We start from the raw sequence: 11,795 nt of genomic DNA, 5'->3' as shown, positions 1-11,795 counted from the left end.
TGGATCTTTGTGCCAGGGAGTAGCCAGGGTTCAGTGAAAGGACTGCAGAAGTTCCCAAATTGCTATGTCATCCTTAAAGCATTCTGCTACAGTTTTGTGACCATGGGCAAGTCACTTAAGCTCTCCAAACTTTAGTTTCTCTATCTGTAAAATGTGTGTGTATACACACACACACACACACATATATATACATAAATATATCATTTTTATAAAATTATACATGATATATATCATATTTAGTATATGTTAGTGCATAAAGACATATTAATATCATAATAATGAAATAATATATCAATAATGTTGTGTTGTTACAATATATTGTGTTATATATCATATATAAGTTATACATTTACAAATACATATGTACATACTACTCACTTCACAAAGAGGCACTGTGGGGCAGTAATTAGAAATGGCTTCAAAGCAAAAAAGATCTGGGTTCAAGTCCTGACCCTGACATACACTAGTTTTGTGACCCTCGGCAAGTCACAGCTTCTCAGGGTCCAAGGCAATTCTGTAAGATGCAGAAAAATATGTTCACAGTGTTTCCTTAGCTGGCAGTTCCCTAGACTATAAAAAACTACAGGTCAAGTACCTCTCTACAATATGACTGTTCATGAAGTGGTAGCTTTAAAGCCAGGAGGAACTGACAGGAGAGTCCATCTGGTCCAACCCTCTCCTCTTCCAGATGAAGAAGCTGGCACAGTTAACAACTGGTAGAGCTGGAATTCAGATCAAATCCAACCTTCTTTCCAATACACCATGCTGCTGGTGAGCTAGCAGGGAAGTAGTCATTAATCCTTAAAAGCCCTAAAGACTGAGTTAGTATATGGTAAAGCTGTGGTACCAGTGCTACTACTCTTCCTTTCTGAGCCTTAGTTCCATCCTCTGTAAAATGAGATAATAACACTTGTACTACCTAGTAAATAAGTGACAGGATTCTTCTAAAGAAAGTACTTTTTAAAGCTTAAAGTGATTTTAGTTTTCTATTTCCTCACAACAACTTCCTGGGATCTGTAGTATATCATGCCTTTTTTATAGAAGAACTTAAAGCTTGGGGGGATAATGTGACTTTCTCAGTATAGCATCCTCTCTTGGGTTACTCTCTCAATCTGCACTCAGATTTGCCAGTTAGGTACCCCAGAGGGTTTCTGACTACTCTTGGGGTTCTAGGGATAACCTTTCAGGACTATGTTTCTAATACTATAGGTTTTCAGTCCTCATCAGGGTACTTCCTATTAACAATCAGCAAGTATATTTAGTTAGCTTTTAGCAAAGGTATTTACTAAGATGATATAACAAGATGGTATCACAGTTGGTACAAACCATTCTTCCCAAAAGCCTATGGTTCACTTTCCCAAAAATATACACAGGTCCATAGGAAGAGTTGGTTCATACTTGGGATACAACGGTAGTAAGGCACACATGTAGGGGACATATATGAAAAAGGGGTAACTCACAACTCTTGATACTAGGAGTTCTTTCTCCCCTCATGGATCAATCCTCAAGCACTTCCCCTTGGATAGAGATCTCTGTTGGATGGGCCACATTGCTGAACTCCAGCAGCTGCTTTTTTCTTGAGTTCATAGTTATGCTTCTCTCCATCATGAGGGGTCATGTTTCCTACTCTTTCCTTGAGTAACTGTTGCCCCATAACCACATTTATTTTCAGTGTTTCTTCCATTGTCATTCTAGAGATACCATCTGCCACTGCCACCATTTAGTGCTGACTACCAACAGACATCCCAGTGGGGTTTCTAGACCTTCCAAATTCACAAGGTCCCCAGAACACATCTCTCTCAGGTTATTCGTTTGCCTAAGATCAGGAAAAAACAAACAGACAAACAAAAAGGGGCAGAAGCAGTCATGTGCTCACAGTCACACAAAGACCAAGTAGGAGTCAGAGAAGCTACCTGCTTAGCCACAAAGAAAGAAAATTCTAAGAACTCAATAGCTTGCTTATATATCATCTTTGATGCACCCAGCTTTTCTGGCTTGACAGTCAACTGGGCAACTCTTCATCATCATAGAGTGTATGATGCCCTTCTATCACATATGCACAGAGGTAGGTTCCCCCAAGCTACCACTAGATGATCTACAAGAAAAAAGCAAGGGGTATCTGTGCACGATTCAAGGAATGGCCCCTAAATGCCAGTTTACCTACATTCATCAGAATTACATAGCCAGTAAAGATTCAGAGCCAGAACTCAAACTTGGGTCTCCAAGGTACCACACTATCTCTCTTCAATTAGACTTGACCACACACAAAAACAATAGGAGTCAGTGAAAAGATCTTAGCTGAGAAAGTTAGAAAAGTTGCAAAAAGAGAGGGGAAATACAGAGAGAAATACAAGATAGGAGCAACAAACCATAAAATACAGCAGTGGAATGAGGTGATAAAGAGCAAGGGGAAATGGGGGGTAGGGGCGGGAAATGACAGAAGAAATAGAATGGCAAGTTGGAGCAAAAAGTTGATGAGGAAACAACATGCAATGATAAAGAAAAGCTCTTCATATATGCCAACTCATTGAGGTCTGAGGGAAACAACAAGAGTACATCAGTGGGACCAAATATCTGGTTTCATTGAGGCAAGGAATTCCTCATGAGTAATTGCCCTCTTCCAATGGAGAACACCTGCTGCCACAACTTTTTTAACCTTTTTTTCTAACAGTGATAATGTTTATTTATAACAATTTCCTTTTTAATAAAGAAAATATGAGAAAAGCAAGGGATAGGCTTTAATGATAGGTACAGGGGGAGGGTTAGGCTCTCTAAATGGTCAGGCATCCCTGGCTCTCTAACAGTAGGAATTGATGGGGGTCAGATGGACATTTTAATTCTGCCCTTCTTCTTGCTGCCAAGTTCACTGCACCTTCTTGAAGACTTGCTTGCATATGACACCTTGCACCCTCATTTCCAGATGCAGCTCATTGCCTTCAATCTACTGTGTCCAACTTCAGTGTTCCTTCTCCCCTTTCTGTACACACTGCAGATTGTCACTGTCCCAGCTCATCTTGATCAGGCATTTGTGGTCTTCCATGCTGGACAGATCCTCCTCAAATTCCCACCCTATGTCAAATTCCATGATGTAGTTCCTGAAAGTACTCAGAGTGTGGATGATCATATGGTCACCATTCTGGATGATTTCTGTCCAGTTTGAGTAAACAGGCAATTTTTCTAATAGCCACATTGATATCCAGGGCTTTCAGATACACCTCAAAATTCTCATGGTTCAAGCATTTTCCAACAACCATTGAAATCAGCAGGTATTTCTGGTGTCAGCAAACTGCAGATGCCTCAGATTAGAAATGGTCTGCTCCCCAAAGCTTGATTTCTCTGGGATGTGGCCAACTTTTAACCTTTTAAGACTTGACTAGGACAGTGAGAGGTTAAGTGATTTTCAGAGAGCCCCACAGGCAGTATTTGTCAGAAGTAGAATAAAAACCCCCTTTATCCTGATTCTCAGGCTAGATTCTGGACACTCCATAACACCATTTCAGCGATAACAAAAGCATAGTACAAGGATGAAGAAGAAAAAGATTTCTGTGTCCTCTTAATAACAAAGAAATTAGAAGTAACCTAAGAGAATGATCCCATTTTATACAAGATCTCTTATTCTCCATCTTCAAGCACATGCTTTCCTTTTCACTAGGAAAGATTTCCTGCTGCTGTGTTGATGACTACAGTAAATGTGTCCTCTCCTTATAGACATGCTCCATAGGAGAATACTGGAAACTCCCTGATAACAATATCCCACTCTATCAAGCCTCTGCTGTCTTTTAAAATGCCCTTAGGGTAAAAAACTAATCCATAATTGCGTACTTTCAACTATTATGCTTTATCCACAAATATGAAGCTGGTTAAACCTAATATTTCAAAGTCAGTAGAATGTTACTTAAATATGTTGACAATCAGTTTTGGAGAAGGTTGAAATTATGTCAGCCTATACAGGGAAAACTCTATATATACTCAGTCAAAAATCTTCAAAAGGGTCTCTCCCTACAATTCATTTTTGCTTCTTCAAAATGTCAGCACAATGTCCACAAAAATATTTTTAATATATGCTCTGGCTATGTTAAAAAAGAAAAGCCTGAACATTTTCATACAATATCCACTCCAATGAAAGACAGTATAATGTAGCAGATAGAGGGCTATCTTTGGGGTCAGGAAGATCTGGTTTCAAATTCTTCCTCTGATACCTACTTATCGAGTGACTATGAGCATCACTTAAACTCTCAATGCCCCAGACTTTATTTTAGACTTCAAGTTACTGATAAGTTGACAGTTTACATAGGTGGAGGGCAGTTCCAACAGATGTTCCCACAATAATGAGAGGTAGTGTGACACAGTAGATAGAGAGAGGTGGCTTTCATCCTGGCTGTCTCCAGTCATCCGGATGAATATCTGGTCACTAGATCTAGATGGCTCAGGAGGAGAAAGATGACCTTGCACAGCCCCCCTCACTCAAAACAAAGTCAAGTGCAAGTCATGTCATCATTTCTCTGATGTCATGGTCCTCTTAGAAAATGAAGGAGGAACACAACAACAGAGAAGTGGCTTTATAACCAAGAAGATTCAAGTTCAAATTCTTCCTTAGAAACATGCTACTGGCTGTGCAACCCTAGACAAGTCACTTAACCTCTCATTGCCCTAGGCAATCTCTACTACTATTAATAATTGCCAAGAAGATAGTAGACTTGCTTTGGAAGAGGAAGTTCTTCACTGGGAATTCCCCACATCAGTGCAAACTCACCCTAGTCCCTATGTCTATCACAATAGTTGTTACTCTGAAAAGTAATTACATCTCACAACTTGTATTTTTCCCATGAACATGAAAGTACATACAAAAAATGTCAATGACTGGTTTACAAGTAATGTAAATTCCCTGTTAGGCAACTAGAATAAAGGATCACTGGATTTTCTTTACCTCTATACTTTATTGTCCAATGATGAATAAGCAAAAATATAATTAGAACTATTTTTGTGTGGAATGTGCCTTGAAATATAATTCCAAAATGAATAATCTCCATCTTGAAGCACTGATAAGGAAATATGCCTTATTCCTCACTAGAGAGATAAAGACCACAGAACAAGAATGTATTATATCCTATTCTATAAAATCAGATTTGGCTTTTGTGTCATTTAGTTCTGCTTGAATTTGTAGTTTCAAAAAAAGATTCAGTTGGGTGGAGCTTGGAGAGGTAAGGGTGAATGACTAGTGTAAAAAAAAATTAAGAATAAAATTTTCTTTAAAAAGGAAAAGAAATATAACTAAATACAATTGATTTATTGGGTCATTTTTCAGTTCTATCTGACTCTTCATGACTCCATTTGGGGTTTTCTTGGTAGAAAAACTGGAGTGGCTTGTCATTTCCTTCCCCCGGTCATTTACAGATAAGGAAACTAAGGTAAACAATATTAAGTGATTTGTCCAGTGTTACACAGGTAGTGTCTCAGGTCAGATTTGAACTCTGGCAGAAGAGTCTTCCTGACACTAAGCCTGGCACACAACTCACTGCACCATCTAGCTAGATGAATAAATGGCTAACAAATTTGCTATGAGTCCTTTCACTAGATTCCAGCATTGTATACTTAACCAGCTATGTGTGTGATCACTGACTAATCAATTTACCTCTCTGGATCTGTTTCTTCCCCTGTTAAAAAAAAAAATTAATTAATTTAAAAAAATTTTTTTAAAGGAGCTGAATCACATCATCTCTAAAGTCCCTCTGGCTTTAAATCTTACTGGCTTTAAATCTTATTATTTTCTAAAGTAAAACTTCACTGTAATTTTAAGCAAGTCAATTTTGAGACTTATGACTGATCCATGAAGAGACTGATATCAACCTGACATTGAGCCTTAGGCTAAATTAGAACTAAGTGCTCTCCGAATCACCCTGTGGTGTAAGAGCAGGAACTGCCTGCCATCAATGTTGAAGTCTTATTTGCTATCGACATTCTGCACAAGAGAGGCCAAATAAAAAATGCAGCTCAAGAAAAATAAGCAAAATTTTCACTGAAAATAGCAAATCAGTGGAGCTGTTTCAGGGACACAGATCAAAATTTAATTCTCACTTATCATTTCCTGAGTATAAATAGATGGAGAATCCTTTTATCTCTCAGTAAGTACTTAGAGTAGGGAATCTAGGCAAGCTGGGCTCAAAGGAGGCAATCAGATTAGCATGCAAATTATGCTCATCCTTTCCTGAAGTTTTCCCTCTAATACATGGTTATTAACCTGGGATGTATGGTTAGATTTCAGAGGATCCATGAACCTGGATGGAGGAGATATTACCTCTTTATTTTTATTTAACTCTAACTTAAACTTATCATTTCCATCAGTTATTTAAAAACATTCTGAGAAAGGGTCCATCTACTTCACCAGACTGTCAAAAAGGTCCATGACAAAAACAGGTTAAGAATTGCTACATGAAAAGAGGATTAGATTTCCCCTGCTTGACCCCAGAAGATGAGACTAGGAACAATGAGTGTTGTTATTGGTGGTGGTGGTGGTGGTGGTGGCTTTGGTGGCACACTTTCAGTTATATAGATAGGCTATCTTAGGATTTACTGGGTTCATCTTCACAATAGAGGTCTTCAAAGGAAAGGAACTTGTTGGACATATTATAGAGGATTCTTGATAATATATGACTTTAGATAGGCTCTAATGACCTTTGTAATTTGACATATAAAAAAAATCACATAAACATGCTGGAAAAAAAACAGGTTAAGAACACCTACTTTAATACTCAACCAAATTAATAACAATCAACAACCATTTAAGTCCTTACTATGTTGCAGGCACCTGCTAAGTGCTGGGGACACACAAAAAAAGTAAAAACCACCCTCATTCTCGAGTAGCTCACACTCTCATGAGAGAGTCAATATATACATAAACAGGCATATGTAAGATGTTACAAAGTGGGCATGTGGTAGCCTTAGAAGGGAAACCTCTAGCAATTGGGGGAAACTAGCAAAGGCCTCCCATCCAGAGGAGGTTAGGTTTGACCTGAGTCTTGAAGGAAGCCAAAGATTCTAGCAGGTAGGGAGGAAGATGAGAGCATTCCAGGTACTGGGGACAGTTAGTACCAAAGGCATGGATATGGGAGAGTGAGTGTCATGTGCAGAGCACTGCAAGTAGATCAGTATGGCTCTTGGTCCTTGGGTGCAGCCTTTTGAGTCCAAGTTTTACAGAATAAATCCTTTTATTAAGGGGATTTGTTTTATGAAGTTTAGATTCAGTCAAAGAACTGTATTTGAGGACCTAGAGGGCCACATGTGACCTCAAGGCTGCAAGTTCCCCACCCTGGGCTAGACTGTAAAGACGATGGGGAGTAAAGTGTCAGAAGACTGAGGCAGGGAGGAGCCAGGTTATAATGAGCTTTAAATGCCAAACAGAGGAGGCTGAGAAATTCCCTGGGTGCCAGTTTCAGATGGGTTCTTAGATAAGACATCTTTAATATTCTCTGTGTTTAATGAAGGCCTCCAGCAGCTGTCTGATCACTGGCTATGATCTCACTTTGTAATAAAAACAAAGACATCTGTGACTTGCCTTAAAATTAGTGCCAGAGTCTGGCTTCTTTGATTTATTGTGTAACTGTTTCTGCCTACTGTTTGCATAACTAGGAAGGGAATTTCTTGTAGTTTTCTCTGTTTGTAAAGGAAAACTTCACAATCAATACTTTGGAAAATGGATAATACATTTCCTTCAGTTACATAGTAGATGGAAAAGCTAAGGCCCAACATGTTTTCACTTTCCTTTCCCTCTGTATAATGTCTCCCTCTTCCCAAAGGAAAAAAAATAGAACCAATGACTGATAGTTAAAAAAATGAGAGACAACAAAGCATATGTTGTTTGAAGTTCTTTCTCTTTTCACTCAGAACATTTGCATATACTAGGTCTCTATCCTCACCCCCAGCTATCTAAGAAAATGACTCAGCAACCCAACTTTTTTAAAGAGGTCAGACTAGTTTAAACAATCAAAATATATAAAATGCAGCTAGATCAAATAAACAAAACAATAAAATTAATTATAAATCTAAAAAATGCCCCGTCTTGCCTCACTTCAAACCAATTCACTTGCAAGTCATAACATCACCTTCCTGATGTCATAGTCCTCTTCAAGAATGAAAGACAAACAACATCAAGGATAAAACCTCTAAAATAGGGGTTAGATACACATGGATGGTCTTCAATTAAACTGGAGGGTGTTTATTAAATGCCTACTCTGCTAGAGACTGATTGAATTCCAGAGATGAGTTAGGGCAGGTCCTTGTTCTCAAGGAACCTATAGTCTAGTAGGGGAGATAAGACATAATTACAAACTAAGTAAAATTAAATAAATGAAAAAAATTATAAGTATTTTATGCTAATAGTCCTCTAGCTATAGAATAACATTTGTGTATTATCTGTGCCTGATTTAGCATAGTTTCTTTTGTTTTTTTCACGTATGTCATCAGGTAGTAAAAGAACTAAGTCCAAAATGCATCTAGAATTGAACTCTGTCATAGTTAGAGTTCCCAGATCGACTTTCTCTACACTAATAAATTCCCAAATTTCTGTACTTTAAAAGTGAGGCATTACCTAATCAGATGACACCTGCATCCTCTAGTATCTGGCATTTCCCAGACTCTTAGGCCCAATTTAAGCACCATATTTTTCTACCTTTTAAAGACAGCTACTGGCCCAGAGGACACAGCACTGGGCCTGGAGTCAGGAAGACCTAAGTTTAAACCAAGCCTCAGACGCTAGATAGCCATGTGACCCTGGGGAAGTCATTTAACTTCTGTCTTCCTCAGTTTCCACTGATATAACATAGAGATAATAATAGCACCTATCTCTCAGGGTTGTTGTGAGGATCAGATGAGATGATATTTATAAATAAAGCAGTGTCTGGCACATAGTAGGCACTATTTAAATGCTTATTACCTTTCCTTTCTCCCATCTTTCCACCAGATATAATCATAGGAAACAAGCTATTGTTGAACAGAACTTTTCACTCAAAAATATAGGGCAGAAGTAAACAGAAGAAAACAAAGGGGCATATATATATGTATATATATATGTATGCATATATGTACACAGTTTATGTTACTAAAGTACAAATGCAGACAGTGCTTTTTCTCCTAATAAATTCAATTTAGTCTCTTCCATGTTAGTCTTTTTTCTTTTTACCTCAGGTTTTCAAACCTGTCACTGGGTGCCTTCTTCCTGCCTCAATTCCCAAAGGAAAATGTTGCCTTTGAATTGGCCCACTTCTCAGCCTCAGTAATACAATGGCTCATTATTTGTTAAGTGTGCTCATCTTCGTGTGCAAAAGATACCTTTAATCCAAATCCTTCAGTTCAGTCCACTAGGGAGAGGACAAAATCTGGTACCCACACTGGTCAGAATTCACCACCTTTGTTAAAGTAGTTAGAGGGATGGAATAAATCACCTGGAGAAGTTTCTTTGCCACGGTTGTAAACCTGGCCACAAAATAATAGGCTTTGGGGTCATCCACTTTCTATTCTGTATCCATGTATTCTGCTATCTTTTCCTCCTACTAAGGAGCAAGTTTTTCATTGCTCAATATTTTCAAAAAGGTTTTTAAAGAAATATAAAGAATTTTCTGGTGTGGATTGCCAACTCTAAAAATAGACTGACAAAAGGAGATGACAGAATCTCCTTCCTCCTAAATTTTTGTGGATAGCAATATCTTGGTAAGATATGATCCAACAGGGTGCAAGGGGCCAGACATGATGAGGTATCTTTTACTCCTCTGGTTTTACTAACGATGGAATGATAAAATTCACATAAGAGAGATTGAGAAATTGAAGGGGTTTACATGTAATTGGGGAAAAAGCAAAATACTAAATTAAAAAAAAATTGGAGGAAGAATGTGACAGAGAAAATAGACACAATGTTTAGAGCTATTGCAATAAACATGAAGTTCTTCCTTAGAGGGGAAGTAGGTCCCTCGGAGAAAGAAGTAGCTTCTTGTGTTCCAGGGAATGATTCTTTGAATTCCCAAGTGCTACCAGGAGAAAGGCTATCCATTAATGGCCATAGGAAAAAGGCATGATCAGTTGGTAACTCTTTGTTGAGGAATATCAAGGTAGCCAAGTGTCAAGCTGACTTGAACAACAGAGAGTTCAGGTGTTTTCCCAAGGCATGTATCCAATAAATTGACAGTCTCTAAAGACTTGTCAAAACGGCAAACCACTACCCACTCCTGGTGATTCATGTAGGGATAAATGGTACTGCCGGAAAGAACCCAGAAAACATTGCTAGAGATTATGCAATTTTAAACAAGAAACTGAAAACCTTATTAAAGGCAGGGATTTCAGATGAGAAAAGCAAATTTGGGAAGCAAGGGCAGATAAAGCGAGATTAAGACAAAAGAGGGGCATGATGCTACAAAATGAGTGTCAAAAATGCTAAAGATCAAATGATGGAAATTATAATGCTAAGAACAACAACAACAAAAATTTTTAGTGCATGTTTTAAAAAATCTATGTTAATGTAACCAATCAGAGAAGACTCAGACATCTCAATTGAATACATCAATTAAAGATAAACTAGGTATAAAAAAGTCCTCGATGATGGGGATTTTTGCTCACTGGATGAAAACAGATGACATTACACAAGAAATATGTCATAATTGGTTAAAGAGAATTATTCATTTCCCACAGAGATAACATATAAAAAATAGCAAGCCAGTTCAGAGCCATTTAATTGAGTGGTGGTCAAATCCAGTTGGAAAGGACTCCTGAGAAAAAACTGCCTTTGACAGGTAGGGGATGAAAAAAGTGTTCTCTTTCTCTCCAGCCTTTCCTGCAAGGCTTGTTGTGATAGTCTGGTGAGAGCAAGGTAATAAGAGTCTGTGTTAGTTTGGTGAAAATAAGAATAGGGAGGAAGAGAGACATATGAGAGAAAATGCTAAGGTAGAATCATCAAGATTGGCAAACTATTAGGTTATAAGAGATGAGAAAGAGTGAAAATTCAAAAATAACTCCAGATTTCAAATGTAGGAGATGGGATAAATGGCAATACACAGACAGAAATAATAAAGTCAGAAAGAGGAGCAGATTAAAAAGGAAAGATGATCATCACAATTTAGAATCAGATACCCAAAGAACATCCAGGGGATAGATGTCTTATAGGGAATTGAAGGTCTATAGATCAAAAAAAAGGTCACTACTAAAAAGACAAATTTGGGTGGGAGTTACTAACATAGAAGTATAGTTAAAGTTATGGGAATGGATTTATTTAACAAAGGAAAACGTGTTGAAAGAGATCACAGACTATAAAAGCTGGAAGGAACCTTGTAGAAAGGGATGTGCTAGAGCCAGCACAGAGCAGCAAACCAATTCTTAAATTATCAGTGTGAACGTATGTGCCTTGAAAATTGCAAATACTACAAATCAGTTTGCTTTATGGTTTTATTGATTTTCTAGACTTAAGAAAGTGATGGAGAAAATGTTAATAGTGTAGATTAAACTTAAAAATATATCACCCAAACAATTTTTCCAAGAGCTGGTTATTAAACATTTACCAGCACACTTCTGCTTACAGATCACCTAGACCAACCCTTTTGTTTTACAAGTGAAGAAATTGAATCCCAAAGAAGGAATGCCTTGTTCAAAGAGACCCAGCAAATTCTTGGTCTCCTGAATTCAGTCCAGGATTCTTTCTGCTATAATAATTCTGCTTCAAGAGAAGGCTCAGGAGAAGATATTAAGGAATACTCACAAATGACAGAAGGTGTGGTTAGAAAGATAGGAAGAGAGCCAAGAGATTATAGTGTCTTTGA

General features: G+C 37.9%; 1 pseudogene; it reads right to left on the bottom strand.

Annotated features, from left to right (window-relative positions):
- Positions 1–2,832: 2,832 nt before the first annotated feature.
- On the bottom strand, positions 2,833–10,226 carry LOC140502652 (retinol-binding protein 1 pseudogene; annotated as a pseudogene).
- Positions 10,227–11,795: the final 1,569 nt, after the last annotated feature.

The sequence above is a fragment of the Notamacropus eugenii genome, chromosome 4 (genome assembly GCF_028372415.1).
Source record: "Notamacropus eugenii isolate mMacEug1 chromosome 4, mMacEug1.pri_v2, whole genome shotgun sequence".
NCBI classification, from domain to species: Eukaryota; Metazoa; Chordata; class Mammalia; order Diprotodontia; family Macropodidae; genus Notamacropus; species Notamacropus eugenii.
This window is presented reverse-complemented; position numbering and strand designations above follow the sequence as displayed.